Source organism: Grampus griseus (assembly GCF_964374135.1).
Source record: "Grampus griseus genome assembly, chromosome: X".
NCBI classification, from domain to species: Eukaryota; Metazoa; Chordata; class Mammalia; order Artiodactyla; family Delphinidae; genus Grampus; species Grampus griseus.
In genome coordinates this window covers 119,061,408-119,083,193 of record NC_138999.1, presented here as the reverse complement: position 1 = coordinate 119,083,193, position 21,786 = coordinate 119,061,408, and the positions used below count along the sequence as shown (strand labels likewise).

The window sequence follows — 21,786 nt, the reverse complement described above, 5'->3', positions numbered from 1 at the left end:
ATAGTGCACAATTTACTTTGGCTTCTTTTCTGAAAACATCCATATGAATCAAAAGCTTCTTTTGAACACTCCTGCCCTGCTTGGTTGCTATAGAGGTATGTAAGGCACAGCCTTGCTCTCCAGTAGCTTGCAGTCTATTAGAGATAGAAGACCACACACAGGGCCAACCTCCTCACAAGGCAGTAGGTCATCACTGCTCTCTTCTTGAAGGCACACACAGTAAGTGCCGCAGGCATTCAGACGAGGGCACCAAATCTCTGGAAGCAGTGGGTGGAGGAGGAGGGATTTGTAGAGGAGGTAGCATGTGAACGAGGTGGTAGGGAACCCAAGGAATTGAAGTTTATGGGATTCTAGGGATCGGCAACCTCATTACAGGAGGAGGCATTTACCTGAGCAATCAAGCCGAGTTATTGCTTATGGCACTTAGAGCAGGGGAACCAGTCAATTTAGAGGACTTAGGTTCCAACTCTAAATGTAGCAGAGAGACAGAAACCTTAATCTTCAATGGCTTATGTTTGCCGTGGTGAAATTTAGACTTTTAGAAAGGGAGCAATGAAAGCAGACGTAAGGTGGCTTTCGTTTCCACAGTAATTGCTATAGGAATCTCCCAGTAGACACTCTTTTCTGAAATCCATAATTCCAGTGGTGGTGGCCCTCAATCTTCTGATTTCGGTACAGGAACTGGGATGGAATAAACATTTGGGGTAATATTTCATGACCCTGTTTCATGTAATATCATATGACTGTTTATTTAGTTGTTCTACTTACATAATAAGTACACACTTTCAGAAACTTTTACTACATGGGGACAATGCGGTAGTTTATTATCTTGAGTACTGGTGGTCATTGTAAAAAGCCGGGGATCAGGCCTTTGTCCAGGAGCACATTCTTTATAGTAACACTACTGTTTCCCTGTCACTAAACAACATGCCTCTTAATAGACATTCAGACTTGACCTTCATTGTGCCTTACCAGAACATGAATTGCGTCTTATTCCCACATAACCAATTCATCACCACAAGCTGTTGATGCCACTTTGCTTTATCATCATGACTGCCACTCTAGTGCAAGTCATCAGCATCCCTTCTCTTTCATATTTGTTCCTCCTCCAGTCTTCTGTCTTTGAATAAATGACACCATCCTCTACCCAGTAGCTCAAGCTAGAAACCTAGCAGTCATCCTTAATAGCCCCTTTCCCTTTATCTCCTACATCTAATCTCAGCAAATCCAATAGGTTCTGTTTCTGAAAGAGCTCTCCAATCCATCCACTTCTCTGCTTTCCCTACCACCATCCAAGTCCAAGCTACCACTGTCACTTATCCGGACCATTGCAATAGATAATCTCATCTACTCCCGCATGCTCCAGTCCATCCTCCACACAGCATCAGAGGGATCTTTTACAGATTCATATCTGAAAGCCTTCAGTGACTTTCCACTACACTCTGGATAAAGACCTGACCAGTATCAGCTTGCACTCTTCCTCACTTTTTTTCTTTCACTTTTTAAAATTGAGATATAATTCACATGACAAAAAATTTGCCATTTTAAAGTTTACAGGTAAGTGGTTTTTAGTATATTCATTATGTTGTGCAACCATCACCACAGTCTAATTCCAGGATATTTGCATCACCCCAAAAAGAAACCCTGTACCTATTAGCTGTTAGTCCAATCCCTCTCCTCAGCCCCGGCAACCACCAATCTGCAGATCTGTGGATTTGCCTATTCTGGGCCTTTCATGTAAATCGACTCTATATGCAATATGTGCTCTTTTGTGATTGACTTATTTTCATTTAGCATGTTTTCAGGGTTTATCCGTGTCATAGCATGTGTTAGTACTTCATTCCTTTTTATGACTCAGTAAAAGTCTATAGGTCTTTATGCCATTTATGCCAGTACTGCGCTGTTTTGATTACCATAGTTTTGTAATAAGTTGAAGTCAGAAAGTATGAGGCCTCCAACTTTGTTCTTTTTCAAGATTGTTTTGGCTATCCAGGATCTCCTGAGATTTTTTGTGGATTTTAGGATGGATTTTTCTGTTACTGCAAAAAGTCTTCCTCACTTTTTACCTTACATTTGCCAAAGGACCTTTGTATATACCATTTCCCTTGTCTGGTAAACTTCTCTATTTTAGTCAGTTGCCTGAACTCTTACTCATCTCTCAGGGCTCGGCTTAATTATCACTTCCCCAAGGAAGCTGTCCCGTATCCTTCCCTCAGACAATGGCAGGTTCCCAGGTTCTCATAGCACTATGAACCTTTCTTTTATATTCTTTATCACAGTTGACTTTACATTGGCATATTATATTTTTTTGCTACTTACATAGTATCAAGCTTTCCCCTATGTAGTAAATTCCATGAAGGTAAGAACCATTTTTGCTTATTGCTTATCGCTAATGCTTCAGTGCCTGACATGTAGTATATGCTCAATAAATATTTGCTGACTGAATGAAATTTGATTCCTATCTGTATTTTTAATCTTATTTCCCATTTATAATCATAGAGTTTGAGAGCTTGACTGAGAGGTCAAATTGTTCAGTCTTTAGGCATCACTGTTGTGTTCAGTTAAAAAAAAAAGATCTCTACTCATATTTTAGAAATGAAGTCATTTCCTCTAGCATGCTGTGTTTTGAATACATACAATATAATATCTCTTTCATTATATTTTTAAGTATTTAATGGTCTCTGATGTACTTAATGAATAACTTTATATTTATGAGCATCACTGTTGTACACACATTTACAACATTGACTTTCTTGAAGTTTGCTATTATACTTTAAAAGTACTCACTTTGGGAATTCCCTGGTGGTCCAATGGTTAGGACTTGACGCTTTCACTGCCAGGGCCCAGGTTCAATCCCTGGTCAGGGAACTAAGATCCCACAAGCCCTGCGCTGAGGCCAAAATAATAATAATAATACATACATACAATAAAAGTACTTCACCATAAATAAGAAATGACGTATTTACTGATTAAAGTGCTTGTTTCATTTGTAAGTCTTGATAACTTTTTAATCTAGCTATTTTACAAATACTTGTTTTTTAAATTTAAAAAATGGTTATATAGAGGTGTAAGTACTTTCAATGTTACTGTTTTTGTGAGTTTATTGCAGTTTTGCTGGGTACCAGATAGTCAGAAATGATAGTGGTAAGGGTCTCATTTAAGCCCTTAATACATGAAGATGGAAATAATCTTTTTATTTTACACGGATCAAAATTCAAAATGAGTTTTCTTTTTTATCTTTTTTTTTTTTCATTTTACCTTCAGTGTAAGCATTTGTGTTCTGTTAGGCTGTGTACAAAAATAACTATTCCATTCAGTGCCTTGAATTACTGATCTATGACTCCATTGATACTCTGCAGGTTTATGGAATTGTTTTAGTTGTAAATTGTCTTTGCCTTCTTACCATTATAATAACAGCTAAAACCAGAGTAGTAAATTCCTGACACTGTTTTAAGTGCTTTATAAGCATTAATTCATTATACACATTTGCTTATTGTATTAGTCAGGGTTCTCCAAAGAAACAACCAACAGGGTCTTTGTGTGTGTGTAAATACCTATATATTTATTATTTTAATATTATTTATATGTAGGGACTTCCCTGGTGGTGCAGTGGTTAAGAATCCGCCTGCCAATGCAGGGGACACAGGTTCGAGCCCTGGTCTGGGAAGATCCCACATGCCGGGAGCAACTAAGCCCGTGTGCCACAACTACTAATGGTTAATATTATTTATTTATTTTTAATTAATTTATTTAATTAATTTATTTTTGGCTGTATTGGGTCTTTGTTGCTGCACGTGGGCTTTCTCTAGTTGCGGCGAGCTTGGGCTACTCTTCGTAGCGGTGCACAGGCTTCTCATTGTGGTGGCTTCTCTTGTTGCGGAGCAGGGCTCTAGGCACGCAGGCTTCAGTAGTTGTGGCACATGGGCTCAGTAGTTGTGTCTCGCGGGCTCTAGAGCTCAGGCTCAGTAGTTGTGGTGCACGGGCTTAGTTGCTCCACGGTATGTGGGATCTTCCCAGACCAGGGCTTGAACCCGTGTTCTCAACCGCTGCACCACCAGGGAAGCCCAGTTAATATTATTTACATGTAAATATTTAAATAAATTTCTTCATATATATATATATGTATACACATATTTACACACACACACATACATACACATATAAAGAAACTTGCAAGGAATTGGCTTACAAGGTTTGCAAGGAATTGGCTCACATGATTATGGAGGCTGAGAAGTCCCAAGACCTGGAGTCAGCAAGCTGGAGACCAGGAGACCAATGGTGAAGTTCCAGTCTGAGTGGGACGGCCAGAGAACCTGGAGAGCTGATGGTGTAAGTTCCAGTCCAAAGGCTAGCGTTACGCGTGATACCCAGGAGGAGCCAGTGCTTCAGTTCAAGTCCTGAGGCCAGTTAAACCAGTGTCCCAGCTTAAAGGCCATTAGGCAGGAGGAGTTGCCTCTTACTCCAAGGAAGGGCAGCCTTTCTTCCTTCCTTCCTTCCTTTCTTTCTTTCTTCCTTCCTTTTTTGGCTGTGTTGGGTCCTTGTTGCTGCACGCAGGCTTTCTCTAGTTGCGTCGAGCAGGGGCTACTCTTTGTTGTGGTGCGCAGGCTTCTCATTGCAGTGGCTTCTCGTTGCGGAGCACGGGTTCTAGGCACATGGGCTCTATAGTGCAGGCTCAGTATTTGTGGCGCACGGGCTTAGTTGCTTCGTGGCATGTGGGATCTTTCCGGACCAGGGATCGAACCTGTGTCCCCTGCACTGGGAGGCGGATTCTTAACCACCGCGCCACCAGGGAAGTCTCGGTCTTTTTGTTTTATTTAGGACTTCAACTGGTTGAATGAGGTCCACTCACATTATTGAGGGCAATTTGCTTTACTCTGTTTACCAATTCAGATGTTAATCTCATCCAGGAATACCCTCACAGACAAACCCAGAATGTCTGACCAAATATCTGGTCAGTATGTGGCACAGTCAAGATGACACATAAAATTAACCATCACACTTATGTCCTAGAATCATGTGAAGATGAATGAACAAATATAAACTGTGTATAGACCAGGAATGGAAGATTTTACCATAAGTAACTGTAGTCTGCTAACCTTACCATCTGTAAAATGAAGGGTTTCGACTGCTACATGGTCTGTAAGGCTCATTGAAGTCCTAGAAGTGGTAAAAGATCTTAGAGACCTTTTAATTGTCCAGCCTCTTCATTTTACAGCTGAAGAAATGTACAGAAAGAGGGCAAATGGCTTGTCCAAGATTATTCAGTGAATGGGAGTTCAGAAATAGGAATTCCAGGCTCAGCTCTGTAACGTATGTCCTCAGTTTCCTCTTTGAACTGCAAGGGCTCCTGGGTCATCAATATTTAAGTTCTCTCCCAGCTTTATAATTTCGTATAAATGTTTAGGCTTCATAGTCTAGCAGTGGAATTTTTTGACTATTTTCTTTTCTTTTTTTAATTAATTTTTATTGGAGTATAGTTGATTTTTGACTTTTTTTTTTTTTTTTTTGGCGGCACACGGGCCTCTCACTGTTGCCTCTCCCGCCGCGGAGCACAGGCTCCGGACGCGCAGGCTCAGTCAGCGGCCATGGCTCACAGGCCCAGCCGCTCCGCGGCTTGACTATTTTCTATTGGGTTGTTTATCTCTGTTACTCTTTGGGTCTTCATCTGTCTCTTTTTTTTTTTTTTGTAAGGAGGGAGGAAGGAAGGGAGGTCTCCATCTCTTGGTTGCTCATTTGACTATACTCTACCCCGAATTTCATTTCTCCTTTAACAGTAATGAGTGTGAACTAAATTGTCTGTACTTCGGATGGAAATAACGACAGACTTTAATGGGCTTTTAAAAGTGGTTGTAGTTTTCGTTTTACACTGACCTGAGTGATTGGGGGATCAAATGTAGACGCATGTCTCTGTTAGTACTGTGTTCTAGAAATGAACTTAACTCTGATTAACCTCTTAGCTAACAGCTCTAATGGAGGAGAGCGTTTTTGGTGGTACTGAAATACGATGGGCAGGCTTCCTGGGGAGCAGCGGCACTGTCTGTGCCAGTGGCCACCTGACGTTAGTTTCCAAAGACACTCTTACTCATCTCTACTCCTGAACACCGTTAGCTGCACAGTGGTAGATAGAGAGGCAGCACTTGGGTTGGCTGAGTCACAGCTGCTAGGACACAGTAGGGGCAATAAGAAGAAAATTCATATGTACATATTTGAGAACCAGTTTGATGAAAAGTGTCGGTAGAATATATATCCGTGTTTTGAAATGTGAAGCAGTGTAATTAAAATATTGTGCAAATTTAGACGTACTAATCAAACATACTAATGAAGGCAGTTTAATCAAAGTGAAATCAAACCAAAAGACATACTAATGGATTTATAGAATCCATGTTTGGAATTAATATTTTACATAGTCATGAAATTCATGTTGTATCAACAAATGTCTCTTTTGTTCCTAATATATACCTAGCGTTGTGGAAGTTTTTTGAGGTATGGGACTGGAAACTTCTCTGTTATGGTGCCTCCACTAACCAGCACTGTAGCCTTAGGAAAATCACTTCGTTTTTTGTTTTTTTTTTTTTCACTTCGTTTTTAAATACATTGTTTTACAAATGTAATATTCAGTGCATATAGAAGGACACGTGTTAAATATATGCATAATAAAATGACCACTCACGTACCTGCACCCCAACTTCAGAATTAAACCATTACCAATATAATTCTACCTGTGTGCTCCTTTCTTATCTCATCCCCGTCTCCCCACAACCCTGTAACTATTAACCTTATTTCTGTGAATCATTCTGTTGCTTTAAAAAATAGTTTTAACACATATATATGCAAATTTAGATAATATATTAGTTTTCTTGAGCTTATAGAAATAGTATACTGGGTTTTTATTCTTATTCAATATTAAATTGCTAAGATTCTTCATAAGGTGTTTTTTTTTTTTTTTTTTTTTTGCGGTTCGCGGGCCTCTCACTGTTGTGGCCTCTCCCGCTGTGGAGCACAGGCTCCGGACGCGCAGGCTCAGCGGCCATGGCTCATGGGCCCAGCTGCTCCGTGGCATGTGGGATCCTCCCGGACCGGGGCACGAACCCGTGTCCCCTGCATCGGCAGGCAGACTCTCAACCACTGCGCCACCAGGGAAGCCCACTTCATAAGGTTTTATGTAGCTATAGTTGATTCATTGTCAGTGCTGAATAATATTTTACTTTGGGAATATACTAGAATTTACCCATTCTTCTGTCAATGGACCTATAGGTTATTTGCAGGGTTTTTTTTTTTTTTCTGTATGACCAGAAAATGTGTCTTTTAGTGTATATTTATAAAAGGGGTTCCCCCCCAGTGCGTGTAGGATACACATATACATATACAAACACACACTCAGGTATATGTATAGGAAAACAAATACACATAATAACTCTTGAAATGTGCAACTTTACAAGAAGAGATTAAATTGTTTTCCAAAGTGGTTCTACCAATATGCACTCCCACTAGCAATGTATGAGTTCTCGTTGCTTCATATACTTGCCCTTGATATTGACTTCTTACATTTTGTTGCTTCTCTGATTACTAATGAGGTTAAACATCTTTGCATACATTTATGGGCCATTTATGTTTCCCCTCTGAAATACTTGTTCATGTCTTTTAACTGTTTTCTGTTGGTTTATCTTTCTCATACTGATTTATAATTATGAGTCCTTTTCATATATTCAGGAGATTAATCCTTTGTTGGTTATATTTTTGCAAATAACTTAATTTGTGGCTTCGCATATATTTATATATGTCTTTTGATAAAGAAGTTCTTAGCTTTAATGTAGTCAAATTTTTTGGTTTCTTTATGGTTACTGCTTTATGTGTCTCTTTTTAATTTATTAATTTATTATTTGCCTGCGTTGGGTTTTTGTTGCTGTGTGTGGGCTTTCTCTAGTTGCGGTGAGCGGGGGCTACTCTTTGTTGTGGTGTGCAGGCTTCTTATTGCGGTGGCTTCTCTTACTGTGGAGCACGGGCTCTAGGCGTGTGGGCTTCAGTAGTTGTAGCACGTGGGCTCAGTAGTTGTGGCTCGCAGGCTCTAGAGCGCAGGCTCAGTAGCTGTGGCGCACGGGCTCAGTTGCTCTTTGGCATGTGGGATCTTCCCAGACCAGGGCTTGAACCTGTGTCCCCTGCATTGGCAGGCAGATTCCCAACCACTAGCGCCACCAGGGAAGTCCGCTTTATGTGTCTTGATTAAGCAATCCTTCCCTATGCCAAAGTTGGAAAAGTAGTCTCATTATTTTTTCTAAAAGTTTTAAAATTTGGCAAATTATTTTTTTTTTTTTGCAAATTATTTTTTGAGCCTCATTTTCCAGAACTTTAAAATGCAGTTGAACTGGGTGTTCTGTAACAACCTTTTATTCTTTGATGCTGTGACCTGAAGAAGACAGGATATGTGTGTATATTTTCAGAGATTGCAGTGTTCTTTTAGTAATCTCTCCTACTGTGAGGTTTTATACTCTCTCCTACTTTACTTCTCTTTCTCTCATTTCCCCAGCCTCTTCCTTCCTGTTTTCTTCAGAAAATAACCAGTTGAATCCTGCAACATCCTAGTTTCTCTGTTGAAGCAGCACTTTTTAATTGAAATTTATTGAGATAATGCAGTTGTAAGAAATAATAGAGATCCTGTGTACCCTTTACCCAGTTTATGGTAACATCTTGCAAAATTGTAGTGTAACGTCACAACCAGGGTACTGACATTGATAACATCCCCTGATCTTATTCAGATTTCTCCAGGTATACTTGTACTCATTTGTGTGTGTGTGTGTGTATTTATTTCTATGCAGTTTTATCCCATGTGTATGTTCGTATATCCACCACCACAGGTAAGATACCGAAGGAAACAGCATTTTTTATAAACAGCATTTTTAAAAGTCTGAATTACTGAATACCTCCAGAGTGTTCTGGAGTACCCAGTTTGGCTGGTGCCCACACAGTTCTAGAGGGCCACCTCAGGTTACATAATCCAGAAGCAAATTGATGAACTGAAACCTTGACCTTAGAGATGAAAGAATCTTTGATCTTTGGGTTTGAGGTCCTGGGAGGCCAGTTGGCATGCCCCAAAACATAATCATCATTTATTTTGAATTGTATATGCCCATATGAACCTGCATTTGAGACATCCTTGTAAAAGTTGCCCTTGGTCCATCATACCAATAGGAGTCATTCAAATTCCACCAGGTTGTAAGCAACTAAAAACTCGTAGTGGAAAGGAGGAATGGTAATCCTTCTAGGAAAGCAATTAAAAGCTTGCTGAAATATGCATTGGTTTATATCCCCATAAGTAGAAGCTTACATTATTGTCAGGCTGGTGGTCAAGAACATTTGAAGACTGCATTTATGGGAGAGCTACGTATGCTTTAACTCATGTCTACTTCAAAATATTTAAAAATAAACACTCAGCACCTTTTGACCTCTTATGACTGGCCAGGCACTATGCTAAGCAAAGAGGATAGTGTAGTAAATAAAAACAGAAGTGGTTCGTGTCCTTATGGAACTTATAATCTAATTTACAGTTTAAAAATAAGGCAACAGGGACTTCCCTGGTGGCACAGTGGTTAAGAATCCACCTGCCAATGCAGGGGACGTGGGTTCGATCCCTGGTCTGGGATGATCCTACATGCTGCAGAGAAACTAAGCCCGTGCGCCACAACTACTGAGCCTGCACTCTAGAGCCCACGAGCCACAACTACTGAAGCCCACGCGCCTAGAGCCCATGCTCTGCAACAAGAGAAGCCTCCGCTCGCTGCAACTAGAGAAAGCCCACGCGCCGCAATGAAGACCCAAAGCAGCCCAAAAAATAAATAAATAAAATTTTAAAAAGAAAATAAGGCAACAAATATTATAATTACTCACTTTCATAAGTTTTGAATAAAATGAATTAGAAACAGAGATAGCAGAAATAAGGTCTGTTTTTGATAGGGTAGCCAGCCAGCTCTGTCAGAGGAGATGGCATATAAGCAGATAACTGAAGGAAGGAGGGGCGACTTCTGCAGAGGGGTTTGGGAGTAGATACTGGAACCAGCTTGTTCAAAGGCGCTGAGTTGGGCAAGAGCCAGGCACGTTGGGAAACTGAAAAGGAGGCTAGTGGGGCTGAAGGGCACACTCAGTGGAGGAGGGGGAAGATGGCAATGAATGGAGTATAGGAACTTCTGGGGCGCTGTCTTAGGAGCAATTTGGATCTTGTAATCTGAACTTCTTGAAGCCATGAAGGTGGTTTGAAGATGTGGAAGTGTTAATAATGAAGTTGTCTATTTAATCAATTCACAAATATTAGGTACCGTGCCCTGTGTCAGGCACTTCTACTTGCTAGGGATGCACTGGTGAGCAAAACAGACTAATGTCTCTGCCCCCATGGACCTTACATTTTAATGGGGGAGGGTATTGTTAGGGTAAAGGATAAGCTGAGAGCTCCAAAATACAATGGCCAGAAAAAGGTAGATCTTTGTCTTTCTGGCCTGTAATAGCCCGGGGCAAGGAGGCAGCTTCTATTCCATAAGATCATCTAGGGTCCCAGGCTAGCAGGGCAGTTCTGCCTTCCTCAGCATTTGGTTTTCAAGTTCCAGCCAACTAGAGGGAAAGAGGGGTCCAGGGCAAGCTTCTTTAGGAAAATGACCAGGAAGTTTCACACATCACTATTACACATATACCTTTGGCGAAATCTTAAGTCACGTGGTCCTCCCTAGTCATAAGGGAGATAGAAAAATGCAGTTTCTAGCTGGAAAGCCAGGTGCTCAGGAAGAAAGGAAGAACAGATTTGGGGGGACAACCAGTAGACAGGGAGACAGACAATAAACAAGATAAATAATTGTAATATCTTGTATGCTAGTGATGAGTGGTAAAGGGAAAAGAAAGCAGGGGAGGAAGATAGGAAGTATCAGGTGGTAGCGGTTGCAGTTTTTCAATAGAGCAACAAAGGAAGGCCTCATTGGCAAGGTGCCATTTCGGTAAAGCTCTGAATGAAGTCTGTGAGCAAGAAATACCATTCTGAGTTGTTCTGAGGTTACCATAACCCAGGGTAGGCTTTTACATGCCTGAATCTTAGACCTTATCTAAAAGTGTTCAGGTTAGTGGAAAAGGCACCATTATACTACAGTTTCATTTAGAGCAAGCAATACAAGAAAGCCTTAAACAATGAATTGGCGAATTACCATGCTAGGGCCTGGACTCTGAGGCATCTGTCTGAGAGATTTTTTCTTGGCTCTTTGATAGATGGTAAACTTAGCTCCCTAAGAAAGGAGGGACTAAGATCCCTCTGCAACACTCAGTTCAGAGAGTGTTGCACATACTTGTTTTATAGGGTTTGGGGGGTGGCAGGGTAATTTTTTTTCTAAGTGTAGGAATTATTGATGATTTGAGTCTGCTGTAGAACTCTGGTTAATTTCAGTCAGCCATTGCCAGTGCAGTTTTAAGGATGTGGTGACATAAGAATGGAAGTATTTTCATGTCCACGCTTGGTCATCCAAAATCTTGCTTAGTTGCCCTTCCAGTTAGAGAAAGCAGTAGTTTCCAACACTTCATTATTTTCTTTAATTATATTCGAGTGCTGCTTTAAGTTATATGTCAATGTAAAATACATAATAAGCACCTTTTCCTACTTCTGCATCACTTTTTTTGTTTTTAATGACAACCTGTTTGGTTAATGAGACAAAAGAAAAGGATTTTCTGCCTGTTTTTACTCTAATGCCCTTCCCACCTACAACACCCCTAGATGTGGGTAGATAGATTGTCTCGGCTTTATTTCTATGTTAGTAATCATTATCTTTCATTAGAGAACTTACAGTTTAGGAAAGGAGATAAGATACACAGATACATAACGAAAATACAAGGCAGGAAGTGATAAATGCCATGAGAAAGGTAAAAATAAAATGCTCTTGTAGTTCACAGACTACAGAATGAGTAACCCTGTCAGTCTTTGCTTCCACTATCTTGAAGGGAGACAGTAAGGTTAACTTTGAGCTTAATATATAATGCTGTCAAAAGGAATTTTCTCTTCTTGGAAAAGGGAAGCATTTGATCTGTTATCCTACTATTTTAAGTATTTTTGTGAGTCCAGTCCTTTTCTAGACACAGATAAAATACATTTTTTGCCTGTCATGCTACACCACAGAGAAAAGCTCAAGTCAGACTGGAAAAGCACTGCTAATCACTTCATAGCATTTTATAGTCTTGGAAGTTACCCTTGAATCTTTTCTCCTCTCCCTCCAGCTTACCCAGTCCCTCACCAAATTCCAAAGATTATGCCTCCTGAATATTTTTGGGATCCAGTCTTGCCAAGCTTAATCCATCTCTGCAAAGCAGCTAGACTGATTTTTTTAAAACATAGCATTAGTTTAAGTCAGTTTAATGCTAAGAATCCCTAGTGGTTCCCTTCACAGAGTAAGATTTCGACTCCTTATTGTGCACACCAGGCTCTGCCTGCCTGTGCAATAACATCTCTGACCTTTGCCCCTCGCCTGGTACACTGCAGTCACACTGGCCTTCCCTCAGGGCTCGCCCTCCTCCCGCACACTGCTCCCACTGTGTGGAATCCTCCCCCAAGGGCCCCATTTCTATTCCTTCAGTACTGAACTCAAGCATCCTTAAGGAAACCTTCCGACCCCCGCTGCAGTCAGACCACCCAATCTCAATGGGGTCTCATAGCACCTTGTACTTCTCTTACTTCTTTCTGCAACTGTAATTAATAATGAATCTTGGAGCTAGTTATTAGCTGCCTTCCCCCTAGAACAAAATTTAAAAGGGTATGTGTGCTTTTACTTAGTGCTCTGTGCCCAGGGCCAGTGTCTGGTATAGTGCCGAGTACTGGAATAAATTCTTAAGAAGTACCTGTTGCTAAAGAGAAAGGGCAGAAAATTCCCAAATTATTTAAATTTGGTTTTAGATTTTATTGAGGTGCTTACATTTGATCATAGGTTTTTTAAAGTTGTTGGAATGTTTATAAAAGACAAGTATCAGCATCACCTGGGAGCTGTTAGAAATGCAATGCCCAGGCTTCTGATTCAGACCTACTGTATCAGAAACTGTGGGTGGGACCTGACAATCTGGTGTAACACACCCTCCAGGTGCCGCTGATGCAGAATAATGTTTGAGAACCAGGGTTCTATAAAAATACTGACTGAAGGTTGACTCTGACTAAGTAAGATATGAAGTGCAACTTAATCCTACTTTTGCAATTAGGTACATTGTTTCTAATCAACAGTGGGTGGTAATAAACTACTTTTCAGCTGCCACCCTCCCCCACCCCCTATTTTATCAATTGTCTTCAGATATCAACTGAAATGTAAACAAGGTCTGCTTGATCAATCAACCCAAACCTGGACTTTAGAAATTCCACAGTATTTTTCAACCTTCACCCCTCTGAATCTAACTTTTATGTAGTGCCATCCGATTCCAGGAAATGCTTGTAAAACTGATAATACCCATGATTCTAGTGTTGGAGTGCTTTGCTTTTAATTTTTTTTTTGGCCGCACTGCGTGGCATGTGGGATTTTAGTTCCCCGACCAGGGATCAAACCCATGCCCCCTGCAGTGGAAGCGAGGAGTCTTAACCACTGGACTGCCAGGGAAGTCCCATTAATTTTTTAATGTTTCTTATACAGGGTCGAAATGATTTTTGCTAAAGCTTAGGTTGTCATAGTTTCTAGATTTATATCTAATGCATTTTGAAGCATTAGCAGGGTTTAGATGTGCATATTCTTGGCTGTGTTTAGATTTCAGGGCTGTGCTACATCATCAAACTTTTGCTGATGGATTGACTGCATTGTTAAAGGTCACTCATCCCCGATTTTGCCATTGACTTTAAATTTGCTCCATGTTTGACTCAAGGACAGTGTTGACAAACCATTCCCACCTGGTGACTATTAAGTGATCCATAGGAAGTTAATTGCAGGTTTCTTTCTCATGTAACAGATGCCCAAGGCTCATTGATTCTCTTTGTAATATTTGGTTAGAAGCACAGGATTTGAATGGAGAAGGGAGGTAACCAACAAAAGATTTTTTTCAATGTTTTTAAAAACTTTAAATTTTAGAATAGTTTTAGATTTACAGAAAAGTTGCATACATGGTACAGAGTTTTCACATCCCACGTGCAGTTTCCTATATTATTAACATCTTATGTAGTAATGTACATTTGTCACAATTGATGAACCAATATTGATACATTATTATTAACTAAAATCCATACTTAATTATTCAGATTTCCTCAGTTTTCCATTAATGTCATTTTCCTGTTATAGGATCCTAGGCAGGATACCACATCATATTTAGTTATATCTCATTAGATTCCTCTTGGCTGTGACAGTTTCTCAGACTTTCTTTGGTTTAGATGACATTGACAGTTTTGAGGAATACTAGTCGCATATTTTGTAGAATGTCCCTCAATTGGGATTTGTCCATTTTTCTTATGATTAGACTCGCACTTATTGAGTTTTGAGAGGAAGACTGGTGAGGTGAAATGCCATTTTCATTACACCATATCAAGAGTACATTTAAAAAAATTTTTTTTATAGAATTATAGTTGATTTACAATGTTGTGTTTCAGGTGTAAAGAGTACAAATTATTAACATGACATCGTGGTTGGCATTGACCTTGATCACCTGCCTAAAGTAGTGTTTACCTGATTCCTCCACTTTAAAGCTGCTGTTTTTCCTCTTTTCCATACTGTACTCTTTGGAAACAAGTTACTAAGTGTAGCCCAAGAGTTGTGGGGGTTTTGTTTTTTTGTTTTTTTTGCTACCATGCGGCATGCGGGATCTTAGTTCCCTGACCAAGGATCGAACCCATGCCCCCTGCATTGGGAGTGCAGAGTCTTAGCCACTGGACCGCCAGGGAGATCCCAAGAGTTTGTTTTTTAAATATAGATTCCAGATAACATCTTTCTCGCTGAGTGGGGCCTTCTCCATTATTTTTTGGTGTCTCCTTTTTTAATTTTTACTTTAATCAGGAGACAGGCATATGCAGTTGACATGTTTCAAATGCTTATTTATTTATTTTTAAGAAAAAAACGTTGCCAAGCTTTATGTAGGTTGCAGTGGTTATAGACAACACATCTAACCCTATATCCCACCCCACCGTACTCGGCCCCCTGCACAGGCTCAGCTCCCTTTTCCCTCCAGTCTCACTTCTTGTCCTCCTCCCTTTTGTCCTTCTTGCCCTCCTCCCTCTTGTCCTTCTTGCCATCCTTGGTGGCCTGGGAGGCCAGGGAGCCCATGGCATTTCAAGTGCCCTCGTTGTTGGGATCCACACCTGGGAGGTTCTCCAGGACACTCTGAAGGAACTTGGGGTCCTGCATCACGTCATAATCATCCTCCTCCTTGGCGGGCTCAGGTGTGTCCATGGCTGAACTGGCATCAATGTCAGCTGATTCTGCCTGGCCAAATTCTGCGCCCTGGAGGCACATCTGCATGGCGTAAGCATTCTGTTCTGCCTCAGTCATACTGCTTAGGTCAGGGAGCCCCGTGCGGCCACACTCCTGCTGGCTGATGGTCATCTTCAGCAGGGCATCGTCCGAGTCTTCAGTCCCAGTCGTAGCGCTTCCCACCTCAGCGGCAGAGGCAGCAGCTGCCCACCGCGCCTCCTCCTCCTGCGGCTGCCGCCGCTCTTCCATAGAAACACGCAGGGCCAGGGCCAGCTCACGATCAGTACTGGGATCCACTCCAAATTCAGCCACTGGCACCAAGACCCAGCATGGCACTGCCTTCCCCAGCCAGAATCGGAGAACTGATGAGGGCATCGGCCAAGCTGGGCCCAGGACGCACTGTCACCAGATGAGAACCGCTTCCATCTTTGCCATTCAGTGTGTTTACAAAGGCGGTCAGCTTTTCTGTGCTCACCTCCTCTTCCCCCAAATTGATAATGTCAGCATTTACTTTCTCCTTCTTGAGGCGTTTAGCCAGTTTCACCAGATTCTTCTCATTGTCCTCCATGGGGCTTCCCACAAAGGCAATGATTCGTATCTTGTGATTCTTGCCCTGTTGGTGCTTCAGGGCCAGATGGGCCACGCAGATGCCAGTGCAGAAGGTGATCTTGCCCTTCGGTTGGACAGTGTGGAGCTTAGACAGGATGTGGCCGGTGTCAGGGGTGAGTGTGGTCCGCACTTCACAGTCATTGGCCAGTGTGATGAGGCCCACATTGTTCTCAGGGTTGCTGAGGATCTTGGAGTGACAGACTATGTTGACAGCGTCTTGTTGGGCGTGTAGCCGGGTGGGTAAGAAGTCCCCATTCCGCATATACTCACTGTTGTCCACGCAAACCATAGTGCTTTCCAACACCATCTTGCCGCCTTCCACCCTCCCCAACTTCAAATGCTTATTTAAATTATGAAGTATAGGGGCTTTCCTGGTGGCGCAGTGGTTGGGAGTCCGCCTGCCGATGCAGGGGACACGGGTTCGTGCCCTGGTCCGGGAAGATCCCACGTGCCGCGGAGCGGCTGGGCCCGTGAGCCATGGCTGCTGAGCCTGTGCGTCCGGAGCCTGTGCTCCGCAACGGGAGAGGCCACAACAATGAGAGGCCCGCGTACTGGAAAAAAAAAAAAAAAAAAAATTGTGAAGTATATTTCAGCTGATGAAGGGATTTGAAATTAAAGCGAATATTTGTGCTGGGGAACTTAGGGGAACCTAACGTGGTTTTGCAAATGCTCCTGTGTCTAGCTGTTGCCCACATATACTCTCATTCCTTAGCCTCCAAGCCTCTCTTTGCCTGTAGCTGCTCCTAGAATTTAATTGCCTGCTAGCTAAAACCTCTATGAAAACATTTGGGTAGATAGAGTGGCCCAGGATTTTCTTTTGCTTGGCAAGAACTCACTTGCTAAAATGGTTTTTAATATGTTGGTGCCTCTCTACTGTGCTTCTTTTGCCAGAATAGATGCAGCCCAAAAGATTTGCTTGTCTTCCTAACTCCTTTTTTAATAGCTCATAGCAGTGACTGAGCTATTGATCTGAAGGGATAATAACAACCCTGTATGTGCTTTTTGCAAGTTCTGATATTTTAAGAACTGAGAGCTTTGAAAAAGAACATCGCTTTACTTCACAAACTCAAGGCTTCTTCAAACCAAATAATATACAGCATATGTCATAAAGAAGGTTCATTCCTAGAAATCACCAGATTTAAAGGGAGCAAAGGATGAGGGAGAAGGAATTAAAACAAGTGACAGTACTTGCTCAGAGACTGATGACCAGGGTCAGCTCCACAGGAACACTGTCTCCAGCAGCCCCACTTACTCTTCCTCACCGCATCCCTAATTCATGTTCTTGGCTCCTAAAATACACTTAAAGCACTTCTCAGAAAGATTGAAAGGCACACAGAAAGTAAACAAACTTTTTGGTGAAGTTAACCTTTAGTATATTATTAGTAGTTTTGGATTCTAGGTTGACTCCTCAGTAGGAAAAATAGCAAGCAACATGCCTCATTATAATTGGATATATAAATAACTTAAGATAATACATCTATCATAAGGTAAATAGAAAAATTGGGGGATTTTTTAGCTGCACACATTTATTTATTTATTTATTCTTGGCTATGTTAGGTCTTTGTTGCTGCGCACGGGCTTTCTCTAGTTGCAGCGAGCTGGGGCTGCTCTTCGTTGAGGTGCGTGGGCTTCTCATTGCTGTGGCTTCTCTTGTTGTGGAGCACGGGCTCTAGGCGCACGGGCTCAGTAGTTGTGGCACGCGGGCTCAGCAGTTGTGGCTCGCGGGCTCTAGAGCACATGCTTAGTAGTTGTGGTGCACGGGCTTAGTTGCTCCACAGCATGTGGGATCTTCCCGGACCAGGGCTCAGACCCGTGTCCCCTGCATTGACAGGCAGATCCTTAACCACTGTACCACCAGGGAATTCCCTTAGCTGTGTACATTTATTAATCCAAGTTCTGGCTAATAAGGTCTAAGACCACTCCCTCAAGTTGAGAGATATGCCCCACCCCCCAAAAAACAGTCAAAGAATATTTAGGTTTATACTCTTAATTTGTTAATGTTACTGTCTAATATCTCTTATATATTTGTATCTGTTCAGCACCTGGAAGAATTCAGTACTTATTTTTAGAATTTGTCTTAAACTTTTTTAGTAAACTTTTCATTTTAGGATAATTTCAGATTTATAGGAACTTTGCAGAGATGGTACAAGGAGTTCACATATGCCCCTACACAGTTTCCCTTATTATTAGCTTATATTAGTAATGGTACATTTGTCACAATTAATGAACCAATATTGTTATGTTATTACTAACTGAAGTCCATACTTCATTCACATTTCTTCAGTTTGTCCCTAATGTCCTTTTTTCTGTTCCAGGATCCCATCGAGAATACAATACCATAATTAGTCATCCTGTCTCCTTAGGCTCTTCTTGGATGTGACAGTTTCTCATACTTTCCTTGGTTTTGATGACGTTGACAGTTTTGAGGAGTACCGGTTAGGGATTTTGTAGCAGATCCCTCAGTTAGGATTTGTTTGATGTTTTTCTCAAGATAAGATGTGGATTATGGCTTTTTAGGAGGAAGACTGGAGAAGTGAAGGGCTGTCCTCATCACATCTTATCCACCATGCACAGTATCAACGTGACTTTCTACTGATGATGTTAACTTGATCACTTGGCTGGGGTAGCATTTGTCAGCTTTCTTCACTGTGAAGTTAGTCTTTTTTAAAACAGATTTTTACTGATTTTTCTACCTCTATGATTCTGGAGAGGAATATGGTTCATTTCATTTATTTATTCAACAGATGTTACTTTGAGTTAAAGAAAACATGGTTTTAGGTAAATTTTAGGGTTTTATTCCCCCCAAGTCCCACTCTTACTAATTGGAGAAATAAACCGTATTTAAGGAATAGCCAATACTTTGTAGTTAACAAAAGTTGGTCAAGGTCAAGTTGTTGGTGTACAGTGTATATTTGTTTAGCTTTTCTGAATATACTGAGTTTTTCAACAAAATTCTGTTTGACCACTGATGAATATTGTTAAATAATTTAAATCACATTCTTCAAGTGTTATGGCATCTCAATTATTCATGATTTATCAGTTATTAGACTTTCTTACCTTCTCTTTTCACTCTTTTATTCAGAAGTAATAGTGGAAATGAGACCCTTTCTATCTTCCCAGCTTTTGTATAAGTACAAAGGATTATATAGATATTAGGGATCAAGCAACCTCCTGCTTATCTACATTCTTTCAAATGCTAGTCACAGTAACAGATGAAGATCAGAAAGCACTAGGAAAGGCTTCCCTGGTGGTGCAGTGTTAATAATCTGCCTGCCAATGCAGGGGACACGGGTTCGAGCCCTGGTCCAGGAAGATCCCACATGCCACAGAGCAGCTAAGCCCGTGTGCCACAACTACTGAGCCTGCGCTCCAGAGCCCGCGAGCCACTACTACTGAGCCCACGTGCCACAACTACTGAAGCCCACGTTCCTAGAGCCCGTGTTCTGCAACAAGAGAAGCCACCGCAATGAGAAGCCCGCGCACTGCAACGAAGAGTAGCCCCCACTCGCTGCAACTAGAGAAAGCCCACGCACAGCAACAAAGACCCAGCGAGCCAAAAATAAATAAATTAAAATAAATAAATTAAAAAAAAAAGAAAGTACTAGGAAAAGAAGAGTTTTGCTATCAAAGAATGAGTGTGTCATGCAGCAGATGAGCCTCTAGGATGAATTTGATTAAATCTCCACAGCAGCAAAGTCGCATAATCAGATGGTGTTGCTTGAGGCTTTCTCTTGCTTTGGAGTTGGATAATCTAAATTGTGTAGCCTCTAGTGGATTTTCATTCTGTCATGTATCAAGGAACGTCTGTGCAGATGGAAAGAGGTTTTCTGTTGGGCTGTGTGTGAGCTCAGTGGAAAGGGTTAAAAATTAGGAATGAATGCATTTAACTCAATTTTTCTTCCTAATAACAGACATCTCTACCAGATTTGATGACACTGCAAACATGAAAGGAGTAGAGACATCTGGGTGTTATCATAGGCTCTGCCACTACTTGTAGTTTGGGGGGTAGGTTTTTTTTTCTTAATAAATTTATTTTTTTATTTGTTTGTTTTTATTTTTGGCTGCGTTGGGTCTCCGTTGATGCATGCAGGCTTTCTCTAGCTGCGGTGAACATGGGCTACTCTTCGTTGCGGTGCGGGGGCTTCTCATTGTGGTGGCTTCTCTTGTTTTGGAGCATGGGCTCTAGGCACACAGGCTTCAGTAGTTGTGGCACACGGGCTCAGTAGTTGTGGTTCGCGGGCTCTTGAGTGCAAGCTCAGTAGTTGTGGTGCACGGGCTTAGTTGCTCCACGGCATGTGGGATCTAACCGGGCCAGGGCTCGAACCCATGTCCCTTGCATTGGCAGGCAGATTCTTAACCACTGCGCCATCAGGGAAGCCCGGGGGTAGTTTTATTATGTGACTTCCCTCGGTGGTCCTCAGATTTTCATCCATATAGTTAAGAGTGGATAGGTCAGAGCACTGCTTATACCCCCTCAAGACTATGTAAGTTTGTGGTTCAGAATGGGAAATAAGAGTAGCAATATGGGCTGTCCACCCAATTTCATGGTATGATATGATACAGTACATTAGGAAAAAGATTTCTGGGTAATAGCTATGAGGCATAGAGCTTTTTAAGATATGTATTCTGGATTAGGGAAGTGATGGTAGGTAGAGAAAGTGGAGGTGGGTGAACAGAGATCTCTATACACTGAATTCCATATTCCTCTTCCTTGGTCCTTCCCATGTGACAGGTTCACTCTTTCTCTTTCATTGCCGATCTTCTCTGCTCAGGGCCTTGCCTCATGCTGTCTGATGTTGGGAGGGCTGTGAGGGCCTGCTGACTTCCATGTCTTCACTGCTCTCCAGTGGACAGAGCTGGGGCGGGTCAGCCCCGAACGAGGCTTTGGGCCCCAGCCTGTCCTGAGCTGGAGATAATTTGGGAACCTCTGGCTGCCAGCTCAGCAGATCGGCATGTCTGCTAGTCTCATTCTGACTTTGTGTGCTTACATTTTTTAAGGCTGCTCTTGCTTAGTTCCTTGTAATTAAGACTGGCCTTGTACTTCCATGCCAGAACCCGGGCCCGTCTGTGAAGTCCTTGTCTGGGTATAGTGGTTGGTGCCACAGTTGCTCCAAGGGTAGAAATATGCTTTCTTTTAGCCAGGCCTCTCCGGAACTTGAACTCTGCCTGGACCCATGCCTGTGTTTGGGACTCTGCTACCCATTGTTGATTTTGTTGATGCTCACTGACCAATTGCTTTTTACCAGATTTACCTGTTATAGTATTATGTCTGCTTTCTCCTTGCTGAGTATCCTGATGTTTGCTCGTTGACCACCTATCTGGACCTCTGCCTGTTGCTGCCCACTCTCCTTTGCCAATTATGCTCTCTTGCCTACCTGGATCTCCTCCTAGAGCTCGCTTCTGAGTCCATCTCCAATTCCTTCCCTCCAATATGGAGGTGTCTCTATAGATGACAGGACCTGATCTACCGTACTGCCTGCCTTCAGAAGCTTAATTGTGACAGTCAGTGTTTTCCATTCCGTTTATAAAAATCTGTCACCTTTTAGCTGCCTTAGTTTGTTATTCCCTGATATTATAAACTCACTCCTTGACTTTTTTATTTGATCATTTTTTGGTCTTTCCTTAGAACAAATCGCATGTATCCCCTTTTCAGCCACTTGTTACTTTCACAGGGAGTGGCCTCAAATCATAAATCTTCACATTGGAAGAGACTTTCAAAGACATCTAGTTCAACTTTCCATGTGATGGGTAACTTACCAACTCCCAAAATAACCCATCAATAACATTTTCGACA

At 41.8% G+C, this 21,786-nt stretch overlaps 1 protein-coding gene and 1 pseudogene across 6 annotated transcripts in view; one reads left to right on the top strand and one right to left on the bottom strand.

The window, feature by feature from the left end:
* ATP11C (ATPase phospholipid transporting 11C (ATP11C blood group)) overlaps window positions 1–21,786 on the top strand; it is a 182,496-nt gene that overhangs the window by 23,600 nt on the left and 137,110 nt on the right. The window lies entirely within an intron of this gene.
* On the bottom strand, window positions 15,144–16,314 carry LOC309839923 (26S proteasome non-ATPase regulatory subunit 4-like; annotated as a pseudogene). The gene has a single exon. The product of its transcript is annotated as a 26S proteasome non-ATPase regulatory subunit 4-like (transcript).